Consider the following 27,069-nt stretch of genomic DNA (forward strand, 5'->3'; position numbering starts at 1 on the left):
AAATGTTTAGTTGCTATAGTATACCCGAGCACTAATTTTAAACAGTTGCCACTAAAAAGTCTTCTGATGACCTCAGGAATTCTTCTTCTTATGAAAACAACTAAAATACCATTAAGAATGAAATTTGGACTCCAGGAATAAACAGATTTATATTTATAATAAAAAGTAATGGAAGAAGTATCAAATTTTACAGATTAACAAAAGTTCTGCCTGGGTATGCCTTGCAAAATCAAACCAAAATAAATGACTAGCTAATGTTATAAATAAAAAATATTAAATATTTAAATTAATATAATCAAATAATTTCACTATGGTAAACCATTTCATCTCATCACCAAAAAAGGAGTATCTTCAGTTTTTAGTAGTAATGTAAATTTATGCCCTAGATGATTATAAAATATTAAAATCATTCAGAAATTAATAACTAGTTCAAAAAAAAGTAAATTGTGCCGTATTTTGTGAGGAAGATGAAAAACCTTTTAATGAAGAAGAAGGTATTGTTTGATCCTGTTCAAAAGAAAAGGGAAAACTAAAATCATCTTTTCCAGTACCAAATGTATGAGCTGAAGTGTCTTATGAAAAAGAAAATGTAAAGGTGCCTTCTCCTTCTGGTTTCCCAAATAAATTTCCTGAGGAAGACAAATATTACAAGATTATGCTATCCATGTTATATAGAATGCATATATATAACCTAGAGGATTACAATATAATGTATACAATAAATACAGTACCACTGAATTATTTACCTGTTTAACAGATATTTAAATGCACTCTTCTCACATGGGAGGCATTATTCTTGACACTATGGAAGGATAAACAGACTCAAACATAAACCCAACTTGTAAGTAATATGAACTCAAGTAAATAAAGAACTACTATATGTGGTAGAAGGTGTAGTAAAACACTTCAAATGAAGAGACTAGCACAGAGGCCCAGAAATAGGCATAGGAATTATTAGAGTAACAGAAATCAGCTCAACTTGGCAAGATATTGAGAAATAATAATGATATATTAAGCAGGAATTAATGAAGATGAGCTTGGAAAGACAGTTGAATGTCTCACTAGAGAATCAGGACTTTATTTAGTAGACAACAGGAAAACATTAAGCATTATCAAATATAATATGATATTAAATAAATTGTTTTATAAGGATTCTTCAGGAGAGATGTGTAGAAAGGCTGGAACAGAAGTGTCTAGAAGTGGAGAAAACCAAAAGGAAAAAAACTCTATTGTCCAGCAAAGAGATGGTGAAAATTGACCTTACCTATACCATCATAACATGGAAATGGAGAGAAAAAATGTTAGATCTGAGAGACATTGCATAAGTCAAACTTATCCAACCATTATTTATTGACCGACTACAATATACACTCATAGCATTGTTCAAAAATCAACTTTATGTATAGAATTATTTGGTGTTTGACTCTCTGAATTTCCACTAAAGAAAAATACTGTTTTCATCATTATATTATTTAAAACTATAAATATTAAATTTGTCAACATCTTAAATTTAAAATCAATTATTATTAACTCTACAATAAATGAAAGATTTACCTAAAACAAGTCTTCTAAGGCACCTAATATTTTTTTCCATAGAGAACTGATCAACTAGTACATTAAGCAAAAGAAATTACTTTGTAACACTTTGAAGTTTTCTTATATTTTTTAATATCTCAGTTATTTTACTCTAAATAAGCCAACTAGCAATTAAAATGGCTGACTGACTGGATGGACTGATTACCAGACAGTTGTGTTTTGTTTCTCTCCCTTTCTCATTCTACTGTCTTCAGCACATACCCATAAATCTTAAAAAGAAAATTTAGACATAGATACAGAAAAAACTAAAATCTTGAATCACTTTTTGCATAAATAAATTTGATTTTATTTTTTAATTTCAGAAGATTATATGTGGGCTTCATAAAACTATGTTCACTGTAAATAAATATAGATTGCTATGCAAGGCAGGATTCTAGGTGCTGTGAGGAATTCAGAAGTGAATATAACAGGTCTTTGCCCTTAAAGAAACAAAAATCCAGAGAGTATCTCATTATATATATATATATATATATATATATATATATATATATATATATATATATATATATATACACACACACACAAATAATAAATGATAGGAGGTAGAATATTTAAAAGTATAAAAAAGGGTTTGGGGATATAGCTAAGTTGGTAGAGTGCTTGCCTCACATGCACAGGCCTTGGATTCAATCCCCAGCACTACAAAAGGAGAAGAAGAAGAAGAAGAAGAAGAAGAAGAAGAAGAAGAAGAAGAAGAAGAAGAAGAAGAAATAATATTCACAAAAGTTAAAAAGAGGTCTTTCTGGAATGCAAGGTTGAGGGGAAAATAAAGTTTTTTTGGAAGAGAACTTGAAAGATGGTTAGGGATGGAAGTTGGAGATTACAAGAAGAAAAAAAGCAGATAAGAAAATATAGCTTATCTGACACTATGTTCTTCAATCTAGCCAAAGCATGAGTAATTCTTACAAGGGAAAGGGCTTGAAAGGTATGTTGGAGCTAGGTTAGAAAAGTAGGAAAATAATTTGAGTTGATGGAGAGCCACCAAAGGCATCTGATTTGTGCAATTACAAAATCAACATTAGGCATGAGGAAGATCATTTAAACTGTGATTTATGGGTAAGCTAAGAAGATGAAAAGACCAATTAAGATATGACTGCAGTAGCACTGTGAATAGTTATTAGAGTTTGAAATATAACAGTTTTGATTAATATAGAAAAAGGAAATAAGTACTTCAGAGGAAGAACTGATAAAACTTGATTAGCTGAATTTAGTCACAGTCACAAGGAGAAGTTAAAATTATTACTGAATTTTGGCCACCACAATAATGGAGATAACATTAGGGACATTAAAAGAACAAATTTGATTTCAGATATGGTGAGTTTTTAATGTTAAAAGATATCTTCGATATAAAAAGATTTTCATTACAACTTCATTCTTACAGTTATTGTTGTCAAGATCTTGGCATCATCCTTGTTTCCTTCTCATCCTTAAAGGTGATAGACAAATTCTTCCAGATCTATCTTCAGAAAAATTGACAACCAAAATGCCATTCCTTCTTACCAATTCTACTGTCATTATCTTAGCCATCACCAATTCTTACTTGTATTATTTTAATAGCTTCCTAATCTGTTTTCACTCATTTCCATTATTTGTTCCCCATATAGCAGACAGTAATCTTTTAAAAGCCGGTTAGATAATTTCAGTCCTTTGCTCAAAACCCTCCAATGGTTTCCCATCTTACTTTCCAAAGATCTGAACAGTCTATAGGTCCCATGATTTGCTTCCTCTCCAACCTCTCTGATTTAATCTTCCTACATAATTGCTCCTTCCTTATTCCATTCCAGTTATACCAATTTACCTGCTGTTCATTGAACATACTGAGTATGTGCCTATCTCAACTTTTCATCCTTCACTTTGAAAGCTTTTCCCAGTAGCTTGTACTGCACCTCCTTCATGTCTTTCCTCAAATGTCACCTCTTAATGATTGCCTTCTCTGACTCTCTCGTAACACAGCAACTGCCTTCTCAATCCAAGTTCTTCTTATTCCCCTTATTCTGCTTTACCTTTATTTATTTTATTAATTACAACCAGTAAGTACAGAGTTAACCTCAAGCCTAGACTGATTCAGACCCACTTGGAAGAATGATCTTGGAGTCTGATTTCTCACAGCACTGTCTCCTTAGAAAATACAGAATTAAGGTAGATATGGAATGCTGAGTCTACAGCATTACTTGTCTACAGTTCTGTGTGAAACTACACCTGAATTATAAGAGTTGTATAGGTCTTGGGCCTCATGACTAGATTTCTTTAAGAGCCTGCTGAAAACTGAGGCTGCAGCTTTTGTGTGTCAAGGCAACCTACATGCAATATAACTTATCCACAGCTGCCTGAAATCTTTCACATGGATGAGGTGGCAGAAGTAAGATTATTACTTGGGTATCTGATGAGCCTCTCAATGAGACAAAAGATATTGTACCTATGTTATTTCTTATTCCTCCTCTTATTAAGCCATTCACATTTCAATAAATTCTTACAGTATTGTCAAACCTTGGCATCATCCTTGTTAGCTATAGAATAAATTAAATACTGAATTAAAAATCACAACATATGATCAGTTGCCATTCAAACCCATAAAAATTGTTGTTTAATGTACCACTTGATATATTCTATATTGACTTGTCTTATCTTCAGTCTCTCCCACTCTAGTGGGACAGAAACCCTATGAGAATTTTGCATGTTTGTCCACTGTTCTATCATCAAAACCAAAGTAGTAATTGATAAAACAATATAATATATACACACACTTATTTATATTTTGAACAGATAAAAGAATAAAAGAAAGAAAATGCAATAAAAAGTAAGCACAGAGAGATAGGAAGAAATCCAAAGAGTCCAGAAAGAAGATGTGAACAGTCAACTATATCATGCTGCAAAGGGACTGAATATGATAAACAATGCCAAATATTCATAATGTTTGAAAATTGAGAAGTTATTAATAATCTTGGAGAAAGCAAGTGTTGTCAATGCAGTGAAAAAAATCAAGCTAAATTGCTAAAAATAAAAGCAGTGAATAGTACAGAAGTCAAGAGTAATTTTTTAAAGAATTAACTGAATGCCTAGAAAAATCTATTAGAAACAAACTAAAATACCAAGGGGGAAAGTTAGCATGTTTTTATAAGTAGTAAATCACTTACCAATTCCTTGTTGTGATGAGGGAGGATTTAGATTTACTTCAGAATAATGTTCATTAAGCTGGAAAATAATTTCCATAAAATATTACTTGTCAAACCAGTAGAAAAACATACACAGCATTTGTATTTGAATCCAAAGCCTGGTACTTCTAATATGCAGCATTAGAGTAAGCATATAGCAATATTCTATACAGCACATTACTGTACTTTTTTTTAAAAAAAAAAGTTGTATTTTTAGGCTGGAGATGTAGCTCAGTGGTACAGTGCTTGCCTAGAATATGTTAGGCCCTGGGTTCAATCTCCAAAACTGAAGAGAGGTGGGGGGAGTGTTCTGTCTTCAAAAGCTGTCATTTACTTATTAAAATAAGGCCTACTAATTTTACTATACTAATAGATAAAGAATTAATAGCCAATATGCATTGCACTAAGGATAATTCCTGCTTCAGGATCTTACTATAACATTAAATTCTAATAAAACTTGCTTGATTCTGAAGGCCTTTAACAAATCAGGGTCTCAGTACTGCTTTTCTGACTATAAAAGTAAAAGGATGCTGACAGCTTCATGTCCATTCAGATCAAATTTTGCTGCCAAAAAAAGTCTATTTTCTCAGTAAGATGGGCTTTTAAAAATGTTTTCATGATGGTTTAGTTTTTTTGTCCTTTTTTTTATCTTAATATTACCATATGACCATGTTGCTATTCTTCTGAAACCTCTTTGTGGCAGTATAATATTCCTCCATATAGACATACTGTACTATTCAATTATTCATTTATTTTGAACATTTAGGTTGTTTTGATTTTTCTAATTATAAACACCACACTTAAAACATTTAAGCACAGAATCATATTTCTTTAACAATTAATGAGAAAAACATTTTTACCATAAATTATGTAATTTAATTTTCTTTTTCAGAGGACTACTCACCAAATGGATTTTGCCCATTTCTATACTGAGGTAGTAATTTAAGTTCTTTTTTAAATTTTTTAAAATTCTTTTAATATTTATTTATTTATTTATTTTTAATTTTTTTTAGGTGTCATTGGACACAATGCCTTTATTTTATTTACTTGTTTTTATGTGGTATTGAGATCGAACCCAGGGCCTCACATGTGCTAGGCAAGCGCTCTACCTCAGAGTTACAACTCCAGCCCATTAATTTAAGTCTTAATATAATAAAGATGTTAATTATTTTTATACTGTTATCATATTGCCTGTCCAATTTTTTAACTTGGAAGTCTGAATGAAATTAACTTAAATGCTTTTTCTTTTGGTTCTTTTTCCACTGCTTTTATGCTTTGGGCATCCATCCTTCTGAGGTCTAGTAAATGTTAACTTATATTTCCTCTGAAGTATATTATGGTTAATATTTTTTCATTTATTTTAATTCATCTGTAAATTTACTGGTATACAGTGTAAGTTGAGTGTCTAATTTATCCCTGTGTGGTCTCACCTTTATCATATTCTAAATTCTTTTGTATCAAGACTATTTATCCCATACCAAATATCATTCTTTCAAACTTTATATCACACCATTTTGATTACTCTAAGTTTATATAGGGATGTTTTAATGTGTAAAAAGTGAAGTTCCCTTCACCCATCTATTTCATAATATATAGGATTTGTAATGATATTCTCTCATGTTTAATAACTATCTTTCCTTCTCTGTCAATCTAGATGGGAATGTATCAATTCTGTCAATTATTTTAAAGTACAATCTTTGGTTTTGTTTATTCTTATTTATTTATTTGTTCTATTTCAGTTATGTCGTCTTCTTTATTTCTTCATTCTACTTTGGATTTGCTTTATTGCTCTTTTTCTAGTTTCTCAATATAGGTCATTAATTTTAAATCTTTCCTCTTTTCTATTAAAGTAATTATTTAAGTTATTAACTAACTAAATTATTTAAAGTTATAGTTTTGCTCTGGCTTTGGCAGCATCCCACAATTTTTGATAAACTGAATTTTCATGATAATTCAGCTCAAAATGTTTTCTGACTTCTCTTATGATTCATGACCTACATATTTAGGATTTTTCTAGATATCTTATTGTTACTGAGTTCTAATTTAACACACTCTAATTCCAATGCTTTTAAATTCTTTTACTCTTATTATAGCCCATAATATAGTTGATCTTGGTGAATGTACTATTAGCACTTGAAAAGAACATGTATGAGGCAGTTGTGGGATACAGTGTTTAAAAATGGTGTAGGGGATTGATGCTGTATTCAGATATTACAGAAGATCTGATTGTGTTGTGTGATTCTATCAATTGCTGATAAAAGGGTATTAAAAACTTCCAACTATGCTTGAGTATTTGACAACTTTGATTTTATGTATACTGGAGCTGTTATTAGGCACAGTTACACATTTGTGATTGTTGTGTCTTCCTTATAAAGTGGACGTTTTACCATTCTGAACCATTTCTATCTTCAGTAATACTCTGAATCTCAAGACTACCAAAAATGGTATCAATATATCCATCAAGACCTTTTTTTTTTTTTTTTTTTAGGGAGGGGAGTACCACGTATTGAACTCAGGGGCATTTGACCACTGAGCCACATTCCCAACCCTATTTTATATTTTATTTAGAGACAGTGTCTCACTTAGTTGCTTAGCACTTCACTGTTGCTAAGGCTGGCTTTGAACTTGAGATTCTCATGCCTCAGCCTCCCAAGCCAGTAGGATTTACATGTGTGTGCCACTGCATCTGGCAGCCCTTTTTATTTTTTATTTTTAAAACAGAATCTCACTTAATTCCCAAGTCTGGCCTTGAACTTTCTATTTTCTTGCCTCAGCCTCCCAAATAGCTGTGATTACAGGAGTGCACCACCACATTCAATTTATTTTTTATGCATTTTTATAGTCTCTATCTTTTAATGGAGTATTTAACCCATTCATATTTAAAAAATCATTTTAAAGTTCATGATTAAGACTAACATATTGCTATCTATGTTTTTTTCCCTTGTTTTTTGTCACTCCATGCCTTCTTTTTTGCCTTCTTTTGGATGAAACTTTTTCTTAGAATTCTATTTTAATCTATCACCAATCTTATTTTTGAAAATGTTCTTGCTTATTCTTGAATACATTTCTCCCAGGACACACAGTAATTATTTGGTCAATCTCCTTCCCCAGCTCTACCACCACAAAAACAAAACATAACAAAAACTAAAGACATCTTGCCAGCACTTTAATTAGATCCATAATGGATTACGTTTATAAATTATTTTGAGAGGGAAATTATCTTTAAAATATTTTCTTTCTAAACAAGTACATCATGTAATATATTCAATAATTTTCAGTAGTTTTCTGTTTTCAAAATGTACATGTCCCCTGATGAGGTTATTTATGTACACTTATTTTAACATTCATAGTATTACTGTAAATGAGAATTTAGTAACTCTAATCTATTTTTCTAATGTACTTTTTTAGGGATTACTAATTTTTTGTTGTTGTTTATTGGGGTGCTGGGGATTGAACCCATGACCTTGTACATGTGAGGCAACACTCTACCAACTGAGCTATATCCTCAGCCCCACTAGTTTTTGAAATAAGTATTTAAGTAAAATTGACACCAAAGTTAAAAGAAACAAAATATGAAATGTATACTACTATATCATCAACAAACTTATAATTTCAACAGCTTAATATAGTGCAAGGAACACAGTAATAAAAATTCTAATAAATATAAAAAATGGCTAAATATGACTAATTTAAATAAGTAATAATACTTATATTACATTGATACTTATATGGTATTATTAAGTGATTGAAACTTTTCTAAATGTTTTATGTGCATAAACTCACCTAAATATTTACAAACCTTATGGTAATAATTATTTTCATTTTACAGATAAGGAAACTGACAGTTACCCAAAATCTTACATATAGTATACACTCAAGTAATCAGGCTTCAGAGTCTAGTTTTAACCACAAATTTATATTGTCTCTGCTTTTCAAATAAAGCATGTCTTAATTTGGGGGCTTAATTACTAAATACAGAAATAAGCATTTCCACTGAACAGTAGCAATGTTGATGCAGGAAATTCCTTAGGTCTTTTAAAATGAACCAATGATAATGTTGCCATGTACACACACATAGTTGAAAAGACAAAACATGAAGCCATTGTAAGTTCACTGATAATATGTAAAGTTTGTTTTCAGAATATGTAGTTTGGGGGCTGGGGATGTGGCTCAAGCGGTAGCACGCTCGCCTGGCATGCGTGCGGCCCGGGTTCGATCCTCAGCACCACATACAAACAAAGATGTTGTGCCTGCTGAAAAACTAAGAAATAAATATTAAAAAATTCATTCTCTCTCTCTCTCTCTCTCTCTCTCTCTCTCTCTCTCTCTTTCTCTCTCTCTCTCTCTCAAAAAAAAGAATATGTAGTTTGTTTAGTAGGCACGTTAATTAAAAAGACAAATTCATTGCAAATTGCCCTTAACTGAAATTTAAATCATCCCTATCTTGAAATTTAAATAAATAAATACAGTGAATATGGGGCATGCTATACTACAGCTACCCAGAATTTTTTTAAAAATTGCCTTTACTGGCACTCTGTCCCAGGATAGTTTGGTACTAAGGAAATAAAATTACCCCTAAGTTTCAGTGCACAATTTTTAGAAATCAACTTTAGTTTCTCATTTTACCTGATCTGATGAAATTTCTGAATCAAATACAGAAGAATCAAATAAATTCAATCTAGGTGATCTAGAAGTATAACTTGTAAGAAATGAAAATCCAGAGGATTCTTTTTGTGTTTGACCTTCAGGAACTGCATTTCTGTTACAAAGAGATTTTTAAAAATTATCAAAATGTTAAAAATCTATAACTAAACACTGAAGATTGACCACAAGCAATGTCATGGGGGTGTCATGGGGGTAAAAATTAGCATAGAAGGGAAGGTAGGAAGTAGTTATTGAAGCAACCTATAAAGAAAAGATGGTTTGGGAGGAGACTACTATAGAAGATCAACTTTGGGATAATTTTTATGAATATATACTCAATATACTGTCAGGCACTCTTCTAGGTACTTCCATAAGCATAACTTATTCCTCATAATAACTCTATAATACAGATATTATTTCAGTCACTTTAATTTTACAGTAAAATATTTTTAAGCATAGAAAGTATAAATGATTTGCTCAAAAAAATACAGTAAGTTCTAGAGTTGAGAATTGAATTCAGCACTTCAGATTCAAAGTCCAAGCGCTTAACCCCAACATGGTCTTCAAGATCTTGAAAGTCAGTAACAAACTGTGTCTATTTTGTTTATATATATATTTAGTTTTTGATAGACCTTTACTTTATTTATTTATCTGTGGTGCTGTGAATCGAACCCAGTGCCTCACACATATCAGGCAAGGGCATTACTGCTAAGCCCCAGCCCCAGCCCCAACAAGCTGTGTCTGGATTAGAAGCCAGCCATTACTAAGTGTCTATCAGGGAGTTAAACAGTAAAATGATCCGGAAAAAATAGACAATACAATGTGTAACACATTGGTTAGGAGAATGGATTCTAAAACCAGAACTGCCTGGGTTTAAAATCTCAACTCTAACAATGATTATTTGTATTACCTATAATAATGTTTCCTCATTTATAAAATAATGATAATAATGTATCTAAAATGTATAAGATTGTTGTGAACATCAAATGATCAATATTAAATGGTCAAAAGTGCTTATAACAGTGGCTCACAGATAGTGCTACATAAGTGTTTTCAAAATATAATAGGGGCCAGGGGGATAGCTCAACAGAAGATTAAGTACTTAGTATTCACAAGGCCTTGGAGACAATTCCAAATACCAAAATAGGAAAAAAGTGTGTGTGTGTGTGTGTGTGTGTGTGTGTGTGTGTGTATGAAGTGTAACAATACTTCCATAAACTATCTCTATGACCATGAATGAGTCATTTAACTTTACAGATCATAATTTTCTCATCCATGGAGAGAAATTTTAGCATATAATCTGATATTCCTTAATAATTCTCAGATTTGAAGTTGAATTTCACTTTAAACATGCTGTGCTTGAGTCAATAGCATAGTATTCTTATATAAAACTTATTTTAACAATTTAAAATACAGAAGTAGGATATAGGTGAGATATCCCTGATAAAGTGAAATCTATCTGACATATTTTGGAAAAACCTCAGGGATCAGTATTAAGGAAGAGACTGAACTAAAGACAACATTTAAAGGTAGCACTATTTTCTTGAATGCAAACCATATATCTATAGTTTTCAAAGATAAATATTCATGTTAGAGATATTTATGCCTAACTAGCTTACTAAGCAGAATGGCAATTCTTGCTTCAGACACTATAACATGTGGGAAAATGACTGCTGGAACATTATTCAATGATAAGCCCACAATCTTCCAAATATGGCAGTAGCTCTTTAACATTTTAAATTTCTCTACAAAATTTAACCCTTTGGAAAATTTTAAATCTATATAGTATTGCCCTGGGTAACTACTCAGGATCTACATCATCTTCAGCGAAACGCTGCAGGAAAAATAGAGAGGAAGACCTGTGAAACAAGAACAGCAGAACTTTAATAATTCAAACAGGATGATAGGTACTTGGAAGTTCATTATACTAGTCTCTACTTTGCATGTCTGAAATACTCTACACTAAAAAAAATTTAAAGTTACAGGTATAAGTCATTTTACTATTCCTATCAACTTTATCTGACTTAATGCATAATTTACTTATAATTATCAAATAAAGTCCTACATTTCAAATGAGGGAGCTTTAGGAAACTGTATTTTCTCCAAAGATTCATGTGTCTTCATAGCTTCAGGAGTTTTTAAAAATATAGGAATTTCAGGAGTTGGTGGAAAATTCTCAGGCCTTTCTTCTACTTCATCACTATTATATTCTATTGACTTTCCAAAATGTTCTGCATGTATAGGCTGCAAATTCAAAGTAACAGAAAACTAAAAATGAATGTTGTTGCAGTAATTGAATGACATATATAAAAATGCACAAGACAGAAAATACCATACTAATCTGTAGTCATTTCACAGATAAGTAAAATAAGAATAACTGGAAAAGTGATATTAAAATACACATTCAAACAATAATTATTTTAATGATCATTTTTTTTCTTTTCTTTCCAGCTCCATCTTCCTCATTCCTACTTGAGAAAAGTATAACAACCAGAAAATACTGAACTTGATAAAGAATAATGTTTAGGACTGTAGTATAGATGAAGAACTGTATATACTAACTCCTTGAAAGGAAAGAGTAATTTGGGTCTGACAAAAAAATTTATATGTACTTATTATTTGTATTTCCTTACAGAATAATACTACTATATTGTTTCTCTTATTTAAACCCTTAGTATCTAGGGTAAAGTTTAAAATATATTGTCTACATCTATCATAATTAAAGCTTCCCACTATTCAAAAATAATTTCAAGACATTTTTATGGCAATTACTGGTCTTGGACTGCCACAACAAATCATTTAATCTTACCAAATTGCAATCTCAATATATATATCAGCACTTCGTTTTTTAAAATTTTAATTTATCAGCCCTTATTAATGACAATTTTTGCATATTTATGTGTAAACTTTTTGTGGCTTTTGGTTTTCGTCTTGTTCTGTTTTATTTTCTTAGTGGTGCTGGGAATTGAACCCAGTGTTTTAAGCATACTAAGCAAGCACTCTACAACTGAGCTATACCCCCAGTCCTTTTGGCTTTTTTTTTTTGTTTTAATTAGTTATAAATGACAGGAGAATGCATTTATGCACTTTGATATATCATATATAGATGGGACATAATTTCTCATTTTTCTGAGTGTATATGTTGTAGAATCATATTGGTCATGCAGATATATATATATTTCATTCTACTATGTTTCCTATTCCCACATCCCCTCCCCTCTCCTCCCTGTTCTTCCCTAAGGTAACGCTATTCTTCTCTCGTGTTTTTGGCCTTGCTTTTGAATCTGAAAAATAGAATCTGTAACTTCCTAGAAACCTGATTAGCAACTAATAAAATCTCACATAAACAATCTTTATTGCACTAAATCCAAAATTAAAATGGACACAAAATTTTAAAATTAGAATGGTCAAATCAAACATTTGACTTACTTGTGAAGTGCATTTTGATTCTCTTAATTGTCTTAATTCTCTTAATTGTCCCTTTTTCTCCACACTCAGCATCTGTTACATGAAAACAAACTGTTTTTCTTTTTGCAATTTTATTATAAAATAAAACACATTAGTTTAACCATATGAAATTGCCAATATTTAACTCTGTTAGTCTACCAAAATGGCAATTTCATGTTTCAATCCAATATATATATATATATATATATATATATTCAATCCAATATATAAGAGAATAAAATATAAACAGTTTAACAAACAAAATTATAAAGAGAACACTCATGTAACCACATCAAGTAAAGAAATAAAACATCACAAGCACTCCAAAAGGTCCTATATTCTCCATGTCTTTCTCTTAGAGGTAATCCCTATCCAGACTTTTGTGATAATTTTTTCCTAATTTGTTATATATGATTTTATCATCTCAATAACATATTTTCCTGATTTAAAATGTTATATCATGAAATTAAATATGTCCTATCTCTTGCTTTTGTTTACTTTTTTTTTTTTTTTTGAGTTACATAAGCTTGTGAGATTCATCCATTCTGTAGTACATGACATAGTTTTCTTATTGTATAAAGTATTCCATTGCACAAACAGGACATTATGTATCTATACATTCTACTGCAAATGGGTATCTAGGATGTTTCCACATTAAAACTATTACAAATAATAACATTCTTTACTGATACAATTGTATGTATATACTTGTATTTCTTTAAGTATATGCCTAGAGGTGGAATTATGAGGAATAGAGTATGTGCATTTCTCAAGACCAGATGCCAACCTTTTCTAATGTAGTTGTACTAATTTCCACGGTGACAACTAGCCACCTTGGAAATCATTCAATCTCATCAGACAAATTAGCTCTAATTTATTAAAGACAATTTCTACCAATAGTTTGAAAGTTCCTATTGTCCTGTATTCTCAGCAAAACATAATATTGTGAGACATTTTGAATTTTGCTAATTCGGTAAACATGTAACGATAACTCAATGTGGGTTTCGTTTTTTTTTTCAGTTCCATGATTTGCTGAGTATCTTTTCATGTTTATCTGCCACAAACGTTTCTTTCTCTTTTTAAAATACCTAGTCATATTTTGCATATATTTCTAATTGGGTTGTCTTTTTCTTCTTTTGTAAAAGTTCTGTATATACTTTCAAATTACTCTTTTTAGAGCTTTCTGTATTGCAAATATATCTTCTGGCTTGATGATGCACTTGATACTCTTTTAGGGTATCTTTTGATAAACAAAAATCTTAATTTTAATGTGGCCAAATTCATCAATTTTTCTTTTATGACTGGGCTTTTTAATTCCTGTTTAAGAGATCTTTCTCTATATTGAAGTCATGACAATATTATTCTATCTGATCTTCTGAAAGCTTTCTTGTTTTTGTCTTCTGAATTTAAATAAAAATTACTATTTTCATTACATATTAATTTCTTCAAATTTTGGGTCTAAAGATTATTGAAATAAATATTTTTATTTCAAGATAATTATATGACTTCTTGTGTATGAACAACAGGTAGAGTTATGCCAGCTATATGCAGTTCCCTGCATTGTTTGATTAATTATTTGTCCTTGTTTAACACTGTTGGTTTGGTATATAGAGAGAATTATAAATAGCTAGAACAGATCACCCGTACAGGTAAGATAAGTTTTTATCTTAGAAGAAAGCAAGGAGACTATTCATTTGTGTACAATAAACATATTGTGTTGGATCTCCTAGTAAGAGTAAGAGAAAAAGACTCTAAGTATATAATCATTCTAAAATGCATACATTAACAGAATTTTCCTGGGATCAGAAAAAGCCATCTTTAAAACTTCAAAATAAAAGTCAATAATCCAAGAAAAAGAGAAAAAGACTTCCATATGGCATAATAAATTAAATAATTATTGTGAATTACTAGATTACCAAAATACATATGCATGTATGCACTTAATATACAATATATACTCACGTTTATATTTATATATTCATGTATACATGTATATACATAACTATACAAACATGCATATTGAAATGTATATGGAGAGAAAGAAAAATAAATTATATTTTCAAAGATATGAAGTTTCAATAGCTAGTTCATTTGAGAATAATAAATTCATGCATATATACTGTGATCTTTCTGTGACTTTATTCAAAGAAAATTGTCCAAGATAATAATATATCAATGCAAAAATATAATAACATTATTTATAATAGTAAAAAACAGGAAATCAAAAAGAATTCAATGTGAAAGAATGGCTAAATAATGGCATATCCACACAATGGGACATTATACAGTCATTACTAATAAAAATTAATTAATGATATGTAGAAATAACCTCAATAATTTATTATGAAGGGGAAAAGGATGCAAAATTATATACATAGTATAATTAAAATTTGGAGGGTAAAAGAACAAAACAAACATACACATAGAAAAAAAGACTAAAAGAATATACACTGGTATGTATCATGTCCATTATTTCTGGGTGGTAGTATTTTTTATATTGTTTTGTATTTCAAAATTTCTTCAATAAAATACATTTACTTAATATTTAGAGGGAATATGTTTTAAAACCAGGTATGCATGATCAATTATACAGAGATGTAAATAATTCTAGTATAAAAAACTGATGTAATTTATTACCCTTATTTATTAGGAAAAATATGAATAGCAAATACCTGTTTGTCTTTTTTCAAACCACTGATTGTTGTTTGATCGTTTCTGAGGAGTTAACAATCTAAAATGCAAGGCATATAATTTTTATATTATTTTGAATTGATATTCACAAATTACAGAAATTAAAGATTTTATTGGGGGCAGGTAGGGGTGGGGATTGAAACAGGGACCTAGTAGCATGCCATGTAAGTCCTCTACCACTGAACTACATTCTAACCTCTTAAGAATTTTCTTATTTTAAAAAATTACCTGAACTGCATAAAATTTTGTGAACATTTAACAGCAGTAACATGTGAACATTTTGAATTGTTATTCACACCAGAATCATTAAATACCTGAAAGAAAAAAAGAAAGCATTGAACTGACTACATACGATGTGGGGAGAAAGGTACACTCATACATTGCTGGTGGGACTACAAATTGGTACAGCCAATAAGGAAAGCAGTATAAAGATTCCTTGGAAATCTGGGAATGGAACCACCATTTGACCCAGCTATCCCTCTCCTCAGTCTATACCTAAAAGACTTAAAAACAGTATACTACAGGGACACAGCCACATCAATGTTTATAGCAGCACAATTCACAATACCTAAACTTTGGAACCAACCTAGATGCCCCTTCAGTGGATGAATAGATTAAAAAAAATGTGGCATATATACACAATAGAATTTTACTCATCATTAAAAGAGAATAAAATCATGGCATTTGTAGGTAAATGGATGGCATTGGAGAAGATAATGCTAAGTGAAGTTAGCCAATCCCTAAAAACCAAATGCTGAGTATTTTCTCTGATATAAGGAGGCTGACTCATAGTGGGGTAGGGATGGGGAGCATGGGAGGATTGGATGAATTCTAGATAGGGAAGAAGGATGGGAAGGAAAAGGAGAGGCTTGGGATTAGCAAGGATCATGGAATGTGATGGATATCATTATCTGAAGTACATGTATGAAGACTCGAATTGGGTATCAACATACTTTATATACAAACAAAGATATGAAAAACTGTGGTATATTGTGGGAGACCAACCTTACATGTGACTGAGTAACAGTCCCCGACTGGATTCTGAGGTGCTCAGTCACAGAAATTTGGCAGAGCTTTCCCCACCCTTCTTGGGTTCGAGGGACAGTGTCTTGTGCATGGATTTGTCTTGCTACAGCCCCATGGGTGAAGCTATGCTCACCTGCTCCTTTGTAATATAACCCCTTGCCCTGTTTAGGATAGAATCTTCCATGGAAGTGCCTTGTGTGTCCCCTTCTCTTACTTTGTCCTTGGGTGTGGCCTGCCCAGGTGTCAGTCAACCTGCTGACAGTGGACATCATGAAGATAGACTCAGCCCCCTAAAACCTGACCCCTTGCCTCATTTGAATAGCTTCTCCTCAATAAAAGGGGTCAGCGTGTGCTCTCGCTTTCTCTCTTCCTGCGGACTATTAAGGTCAGAGGAGCCTTCACAGCAACCCCAAAGAAAAAGGTATTTGTGTCTCTTGTGTGGTTATTTTGCACAGCCTAGTCAGCCCAGTTTAACTGGAATAAACCCTGAGCCTTTTAGTCGAGAGAACAGAAACCCGGCAGTATATATGTGTAATAAGAATTGCAATGCAAAAAAAAAAAAAAAAAAGTACATGTAAAAAGGCATGAATTGAACATACTCTATATACAAAGATATGAAAAAACTGTACTCTATATGTGTAATAAGAATTGTAATGCATTCTGCTGTTGTGTATTTAAAAAAATAAAATCAACAAAACTAAAAAAAAAAAACAAAACAAACAATAAACATTTGCTAAAGCTATACAAGGTTCTCTCATTTCATTGGCATTTCAACCTTATCATCATCATTAGCAATATAATGCTTATATACATTAATTGAAACTATTACATATAAGACATACAAATACTGGAAAACAAATTCAAAACCCTCAATGAATTTGATGTTTATAATAAATATAATAACTATTTTTATAACAGTTAAGGTAAATATTTTTAAAATTTATTCCCTTCATATTATAATTAATTAAGAAAATCTTGCCATTTCTCAATTGATGATCTGCTCTGTGTCCCTCTATCCTCTAAAATCTTTGAAACAGAATACAGAAAAGTAAAACAACAAATTAAAAGATTGAAGCCTGAACTTTCTTTTTTATTTACATATGAAAGAGCTAATACTTCATTTTGAACTTTAAATAAAATTTGTTTTATATTAACATGTAAGCCACTGCTTTATTATGTTCGTTTACAGCCTTTAATTTTTCCTAAAAATATCTGGCTTAAGTGGTAAGTTTATTTCATTGTTTTTGTTATGATAGATGTTCTGTCAATTTTTGCTTTGCATAATTTGGTGCAACATGGTTTTCATGATTTCTCAATGAACTGTTCTCTTTAAAAAATAAGAAATATATATATAACCTTGCTAATGCTTTTGTTATTTCTATATATTGTTATATTTGCTTTTTTGTTTGTATTCGCCTGATACATACTTTCCATTTTTTATTTTTAGCCTTTATTTGTAAAATTATTTCAGCTATTCTGTTTTAATAGTATGTAACTGTATTTTTAAAATATATCCCATACAAGTACCTCTGTCTTCTAATAGTGGTTTAACCCAGTCAGATTTTTATGATTGTTTATCTGTTCAGAACTTTTTCCAGCATCTTGTTTGTTTTCTATCTAAATAATAACTGTTGTTTCCACTCTGTTAACCTAATTTTTATCTTTTTTCTTCTACTTTTAAAAAATTTACACCTTCCATTTCTCTTCTGATAATTTTCTTAAATATTTGACATACAGACATAAATTTACATTTTTCCAGAATGTATACTTAATCAGCATTTATATTCTCTCCCTACATCTACTACCCCTCCACCACCAAAAAATTAAAAACTTCGGTAAACATTTGTTTTCCTCATTTATCTACCTTCATCCCATATTAAAATCATCTGTAATTTTAGATTCCTATAATACATATTTAGACTTAGTTTCATTTTAGTGTCTGTATTAATTACAAATCAGTGAAAGGACAAATATTTTTTTTCATTGAGGAATTCCCTCTGGACTGTTTTCAAGGGAAAATAAAGATATGCAATATCAGCAGTCAGTTACTTGATTGGTGTAGTCCTTATTTTTCACAGGCATCAAGAACCACCCAGGACACAAACCAGTTTCTCTTACCCATGCTCCACTACTCACTGCTTCCACCTGGAGTCAGTCATCCCATTACTGAGGCTGACCAAAGGCAAAGTAGAGAAACGAAGATGAACATGAGTTAAGTTACTTAACTCCCTCTGAAGGAGCCCAACAAATTATCCTATTGATTGTCCCTGGATCTCTATTTTGTTAACAGAATTATCCTATGCATGTCCCAGGTTATAATTTCTTTCTTCAATCCAATCAGTTTTGTTTCTTCTTCCAGAAATTTTTCAAGTTTTTGGTTCAATAGATAAAGGGCTTGGTATTTTAAAATATTTTTTCCATTATTTTGAAGGCAATGGAGCATATTATAGTCTATATTCAGATTGTCATATTCAAATTTTAATTTTTTTAGATCCCAAAGGTTATGCTAATGGCTGATTTAATATATTTATAACACACACCTGCACACACACATCTCTGTCTCAAGTGTAGTACATTACTCTCATTTAACAAAAGCAAGTATTTAATCTATATTATTTAAAAAGAAATACCTACGTGTGGGTCTTTTTCCTTTTGTCTGAAGTCAATATTGGCAAGATTTCACTGCTGCACAGAACTTTCTTCTTTTTTATCTAGATTAATAAGTAATACTACTTAAAAATCAATTCTGAAGATAGAATCAAACATCTGACTTTTTTCTCATACTGAGGATTAAATCCAGGGCCTTATGCACACTAAGTTTGCACTCTACTACTTAGCTACAACCCTGGCCCTCATCTCCACCATTTAATCTAACCTTATCATTTAGACAATCAAGTCTATATGAATATTAAATTTAAATTTAAATACACAATTTTTAAACATCACATCTCTTAATTTATCACTCTATATTCACTATGATAGCAATTAAATATGAAATGATAAAATGACCAACTGACAAAACTGTATCTTTAGAATCCATAACCAAAAAAGACAAAGTAATAATAGTAATGATGGAGGGGAGACTGATAATATAGTTAAACTAGTTAATATATGTATCCTTGAATGAAATCTAATTCAAATGTCTCAATGACCAAGTCTCAAACACTATTAACACAAGTATGCTACCCATAGAAATCATACATATGACAATATAATTCCTCAAATAAAAATATATAATTATTTATATTCCTCTGACAGCAGAGCAACCCAACCAAAACACATTTTATGTAAAAAGTTTCCTTCTCAGAGGGAAAAAAATATGTAGAGAAGACATTTTTTGTTTGCTCTCCGACTCAAAGCAGTACTTTCCTGAGTCTGTAAGTCTCCAGTATTGTTTGTTCTTGCTCACATCAAATGATAACTAAAATTTATTTTTATTTCTCCTTCTGTGGGTTTACCCAAACAAATAAAGTTATTAAATAATAAACAATTCTGTACCTGTAACTGTTGGTTCTGAAGAATGCATCTTTTTTGGTCTTACTAATTTATGAGGTTCATAAGGAAGAAATAATTGAGTGCTTTGAGGGATTTTATTCAATACAAGCATATGCTCATCTTTTTCAAAAACTCTAAAGAGAAGAATAGATTACATTAAATGAGCTAAGTAAAAATTAACATATTCTGAAGATAGAAGGGATATTTAGATTCTATGTAGTTAAAATCCTCCACTTTGCAAATAATGAAACAAAGTTCCAGAGATTTTTTTTTAAAGAGAGAGAGAGAGAGGATTTTTTTAATATTTATTTTTTAGTTTTTCGGTGGACACAACATCTTCTGTTTGCATGTGGTACTGAGGTTAGAACCCGGGCCGCACACATGCTAGGCAAGTGCGCTACTGCTTGAGCCACATCCCCAGCCGCAGTTCCAGAGATTTTTAACAGACTTTTGTACAATAGTATTAAATTACTTGGTAATAGTGTCAGAGCTAGAACACCTTTCCTGATTAAGTCCAGTAGTCTTCTCAGTATGTCACAATTTTATTTTTAAGACATAATCATTCTTTTTGTTTTGGTACTAGGAATTGAACCAAGGGACACTTAGCAACTGAGCCATATCCCCAGGCTTTTTTATATTTTGAGACAGAGTCTCATTAAGTTGCTTAGGGCCTTAAGTTGCTGAGGCTTCAAACTTGCAAGCCTTCTGCCTCAGCCTCTCAAGTCACTGGGATTACAGACATGTATCAATACATCCTGCAAACATAGTCATTTTTAACGACTTTTCAAACATATCAAAAACATCTTAAACCAAAAGTCTAATCATAAAAGTAACATTTTAGATTTCAGAGTACTTTAAACTTTAAAAAGACTGATTTGGAAATAAATCAACTACCATGAATACAGAAATCATTAAAACAATAATACAACATAAGTGGGTATTTTAAGTTTTTTACTGAAAGATAATTTCATTGACTTCTTCCTAAATCAATGAAGTAGAATAAATGCTACCAAAATACACTGATTCTACCTTATCAATTTAGGACACATGATAAGTTCCCCAGTACCGAACCTTACATATACCATAGTTTTTCCTATACATACATAGACAAATTTAACACCTTTTCCATCTTAACTAAGCAAGCACTTATTACACATTGTAGCTTTTTTTTTCTCCTGTGGTGGATTTAACACAGGAGTACTTAATCACTGAGCTACATCTCCAGTTCTTTATATTTATTTTTTAAATTTTGAGACAAGTTATATCTAACCTGCTTAGGGCCTAAGTTGCTGAGGCTGGTCTCCAACTTGCAATCCTCCTGTCTTAGTCTCCCAAGGCATGCACCCCCACACTCAGCTGTGGCTTAACTTTTGCAGTGTGAGGTATGATAGCAAAACTAGCATAAATTTATTTTTTCTTCTTCACAATTTCATGGACAGATAAATCTAATCACAGATCTTGACATCCTAAGCATATAACTGTTTTTTCCCCCTTATCTTAAGAACTTTCACCTTTTCACTTAAATAAAGCATTTACAGCTTCTATTCAACATATCCAAATTGCCAGCATCACTAATCTTTCACTTTGGGGTCATTTTTAAGTAAAATAAGGGTTACTTGAACACCAGCGCCATGATAATATAACATTCGATGGGATAATTGAAATGGCCACTAAGTAACTAACAGGCAGGTAGTGTATACAGTTTAGACATACTGAACAAAGTGATGATTCACATCCCAGGTAGGATAGAGTACAATGACATGAAATTTCATTAGACTATTCAGAACAGCATGCAATTTAATTGTTTATTTCCAGAATTTTCTATCTAATATTTCTGGATCATGGTTGACTACAGGTAATTGAAATCATGGAAAGCAAAACCATGGATAAGGGGGTGCTACTGTATACACTGAGTAAAAAATGACTAAATATCTATATAAGTTCCTCTCAATATACAGAATTTTATGTTAAAACATTGTTGGCAAAGCAAAATTCTGTATGTTTGCCTATTTTTTAAAATCAATTTCATCATAAAACTAAATACATACTGCCATAGATACGATATGTGGGAGTGCAACATGTTGGGGAGGAGGTCAAGCAAATAACAGATCCAAGGAAGTGGGTTCAGGGAAATAAACTCAAGAAGAGTGTGTTGAAAAATTAACACAAAGGCAATGAAGACTGAGGAATGGAAATTTAGAATGAAAAATGGGCACAGGCAAAAAGAAAAAAAATAGAAAGTAGATCAGAAACAGCAAGAGTAACACATCTATTTTTCTTTAAGAGAAAAATTAATGACTTTTTCTTCATGCTTCCATCACGAAGGTCTATTTTATCAAAAAACAGGACAAAAAAACAAGGAAACATATGACGTCATTGATTAAGTCACAATTATAGGCTCCTCTACACTCTCCATGATAAAAGAACTAAACAAGTTGGTGACAAGATAATAAAAAGGTACATTGTGCATCAGATGTGCTGTTGCTACCCTCTCTCCCTCTACAATTATAATATCCTCAGCCTCACTAAAGCATACTAAATAATAATAGTTCAAATCATTTAAATTAATATTTAAAAAATATTTTATTTTTTAGTTATAGTTGGATACAATAGGTTTTTTAAATTTATTTATTTTTTATGTGGTGCTGAGGATCGAACCCAGGGCCCCACACGTGCTAGGCAAGCGCTCCACCACTGAGCCACAACCCAACCCCTTAAATTAATATTTTTCATAAGAAATTAATAGAAGATAGCCTGCATGACAAAGGTGTAGAAAACATACATTGGAGAAAAGATAGCCTCTTCAACACATGATGCTGGGAAAACTGGAAATCATATGCAGCAAAATGAAATTAAATTCCTCTCTCTCATCATGTACAAAACTCAACTCAAAATGGATCAAGGACCTAGGAATTAGACCAGAGACCTGTGCCTAATAGAAGGAAAAGTAGGCCCAAATCTTCATCATGTCAGATTAGGTCCTGACTTCCTTGATCAGACTCCTAAAGCACAAGAAATAAAATCAAGAATCAATAAATGGAATGGATTCAAACTAAACAGCTTCTTCTCATCAAAGAAAAAGATAAATAACATGAAGACAGAGCCTACAGAGTGGGAGAACATCTTTACTAGACACACATCAGATAGAGCACTAACTTCCAGGATATATAAAGAACTCAAAAAACTTAACACCAAAACAAAAACAAAACAAAACAAAAAACCACAAATAACCTAATCAACAAATGGTCTATGAAACTGAATAGACACTTCTCAGAAGAAGATATACAATCCATCAACAAATAAACAAAAAAAATATTCAACATCTCTAGTAATTAGAGAAATGCAAATCAAAACTACTCTAAGATTTCATCTCACTCTAGTCTGAATGGCAATTATCAAGTATACAAGCAACAAAAAATGCTGGCGAGGATTTGGGGAAAAGGTACACTGCAAATTGGTGCAATCACTCTGGAAAGCAGTATGGAGACTCCTCAGAGAACTACGAATGGAAACACCATTTGGCCCAGCTATCCCACTTCTCTGTCTATACCCAAAGGACTTAAGATCAGCATACTATAGTGACACAGCCACATCAATTTTTATAGCAGCTCAATTCACAATAGCAAAACTGTCTGATCTGGATGCCTTTCTATAGATGAACAGATAAAGAAACTGTGGTATATATACACAACGGAATATTACTCAGTATTAAAAGAGAATAAAATTCTGGTATTTGCAGGTAAATGGATGGAGTTGGAGAATATCATGCTAAGCAAAGTAAGCCAATCCCCCAAAACTAAAGGCTGAATATTCTCTCTGATAAGTGGATGCTGATCCATAATGAGGGGAGGGGGCATGGAAAGAATGAAGGGACTTTGGATTGGGCAAAGGGGAGGGAGGGAAGGAGAACAGAAATGGGGGTAGGAAAGATGGTGGAATGAGGACATTATTACCTTAGGTATATATATGACTGCACAAATGGGTGACTCTACATCATGTACAACCACAGAAATGAAAAGTTGTGCTCCATTTGTGTACAATGAAACGAAATGCATTCTGCTGTCATGTATAACTAATCAGAACAAAAAAAAAAGAGGATAGAATACAGAATCAAACTTTTAGATGCAGAATCTCTGGTCACATAAAATTGAATTTTAAAATTTACCTATACCTTTCTTTCAATTCCTTTCTCTTTTCTGTACTTTTTTCTTTTCTTCAAGAGTTTCTGAAAGATTCTTGGTTTCATTAAGTCTTGCAATCAGCTAAAAAGAAAAATGGGAAAGGAAAATGAAATAATTACCTGCAAAGAAGAATATTTTATCTTAATTAATGAATATGATTTTTTTTTCTGTAGAATCACAAGATTTGTATTTTTGGCAGAATTTACTATCTTCTATTGAAAGTCATTAAGAGTTACATCAATATTAAATCATACCCCTTTAACTTTTCCTTACTACTAAATTTTCAATCATAAATATCAATAATTTCCATTTTTTAAAAGAATAATCATAAGCAAAATAGACATTGAATATTTACATAGGGACATAGTTATCACATATTTTAAAGGAAATAGCATCCATTTTTCCTCTCATTATTAAAATTATATTGCTGGGGGCGCTGGGGTTGTGGCTCAGTGGTAGAGTGCTCGCATAGCATGCATGAGGCACTGGGTTCCATCCTCAGGACCACATAAAAAAATAAAATAAAGATATGTGTCCACCTAAAACTAACCAATAAATATTTAGAAAAAAAATAAAATGATATTGTTATTATTTTGTACCTTGTAACTATGAATGATCACTATAAAATCTAATTTTTAAAAAATTTAGAAAATTTAATTTTCAATTTTTTCTCAAAATTTATAAAATGATTTTGATGAGTTCTTGTATGTATGTGAATCAAAGCCACAATTCAATGGATGATACTAAAAATATTCAATAAAACCTTAAAAGCTTAACTGTTTCTAGACTGGTTTCCTAAAAATTATAAACTACAGTTGTAAATTTTGCAAGATTAAATTATTTAAACTATTTATTGTTCACCTTTTTGAAAACACGGTTACTTTTTAATGCTTTTAAATTCCTGTTACAGGGCCAGAGGTATTAGGTACCAGTGGATCAAACCCAGAGCCTAGTGTGCATGAGGCCTTGGGTTTAACTTACTGCACCACAAGTCAATAAGTAAATTCCTCTTAACCTACATCTTGATCCTTCTTCAGGCCCTCCCAAAAGCCAACCTATTCCCCCAAATTCAGAGTTAAATAAATTCCACACCTGAAAAACATTTTGGCTTCAAAGTGATCTAAAGCTTATCAATTGGCCTTTGTCTACATTGAGGCTATCTTAACAGCTCTCCTAAGGTGTCAACTAACACATTATTATATATTGATACATATTTTAGAAACAATAACAAAATATATACCTTGTTTAATGAATTAATTTCCATTTCTGCTTCATCTGCTTTTTCTTCAATTCAGATGAACTTTTGGTAAAACTGTTGGCATGTTTGAGGATATCTTGTGTTTTACATCTCAGATTAACTCTTTTTATGTTAAGGAACTATGCTGTGCAAGTAAACCTTACATTTAAAATAAATGTACTATGTCAGAAATAGTTAATATTATATAATGTCATTTATATGTGTGGTATATATAAGCAATAAGCACTGTTTCTGAAACAGGTAAGATTAATATAAATATCTGCAGACTAATGAAGATAAGTTAGTATTGATCTCTATTAACTTAAAAGTAACATCCATCAAAAATATTTGTTAGAATGTTTTTATTCAGTTAAATATTTTCACAAGGTGTTATTTGTTTTTTTTTTTTAAACTAAGTTCACTGTGTCATTGGGATGACTAATAAAATATAATAAATTCAGGTCCCAATTTAACTTTTTATGCTTCCATCATGTATTATTCCAAAATCAACATTAAAAATCCACCCAATTTCCCTTTTCTTGCCTTATAAGGTTCATCAATGCACCCTCTGACAAACAGAGAGATCTTTCCTGATGCTGAACTTGAAACTTTAATCCTCTTTCAACCTCCACAATTCTTTATATGATTTTCTATCAGATTATCACTCCTATGTTTGTACTAAGTCTTCTTTATCCCTGTATTCTACCTTGCTTCTTTTCTGTTTCATCCTAAACCATTCTTTTATCTCTTCTGCTGCTTTTTATCCTTCATGTTTTGGTTTGAGCCTATTATATTTTTATGAACATTTGTTGTTTATCTATGCATTAACTTCTTAGTGGGAAAGGGCAGAGGTTAGTTGGTAGATGAAGTACAGAAAGTATAAGGGAGTTGGATATGAGTTGGGATGAGATGTAAAATTGCATGTTAAACAAGAAGAGGTAGATGGAGGTAGGAAGAATTAAAGATTAGGATTTAAATATCTATTTCTAAAAATTTAAACTGATACTTTTGGTAATAACTTAGCTTTATAAATAATATTCACCTGAAATGTTTGTTCTAGCATATAAGTCACATATTTTTAAGGCAGGATAGGAAGTTCTGATAAAATTTCTCTAGAGTTCTTGTTCACTGTTACTCTTCTATTCATTCTAAATTCTAGATAGATAATAGAGGAACTTAGGTAATTGTGTTAATTAATAACCATGTAGGATGTCTATTAATAGCAGATAAATTTTCTACTTGAAATTGAGTCTAAATCCTCCCTAAACAGAATGTCCAGATGAAAGTAGACCAATTAAGAATTACTTAAGCATCTATCACAGTGATACTGTATTAGAATTCTTTATTTGTCTTTCTCCTCTATTAAACTCTGAGCTCCTTGCAAGAGAGCTTTGTAATTTCTTCAGTACTGCCTGACACAAGGTAAGTACCCACTGAATTTTTAAATATTAGTGAATAATTGTTGACTCACTTCCTTACCACCATCTATCATAACAAGTAATAATTAATCAATTTAATCAGAACTTCTTTGAAAAGACAAAGCAAGATGACATTTTCATTAGTTTGATTGTTGATATGCCACTTTAAAGCCAAATACATA

At 31.4% G+C, this 27,069-nt stretch overlaps 1 pseudogene; it reads right to left on the minus strand.

The window, feature by feature from the left end:
• Positions 1-429: 429 nt before the first annotated feature.
• Positions 430-27,069, minus strand: part of LOC143641275 (protein SIX6OS1-like) — a 33,961-nt pseudogene continuing 7,321 nt past the window's right edge.

This window comes from Callospermophilus lateralis, unplaced genomic scaffold (assembly GCF_048772815.1).
Source record: "Callospermophilus lateralis isolate mCalLat2 unplaced genomic scaffold, mCalLat2.hap1 Scaffold_93, whole genome shotgun sequence".
In the NCBI taxonomy this organism is placed as follows: domain Eukaryota; kingdom Metazoa; phylum Chordata; class Mammalia; order Rodentia; family Sciuridae; genus Callospermophilus; species Callospermophilus lateralis.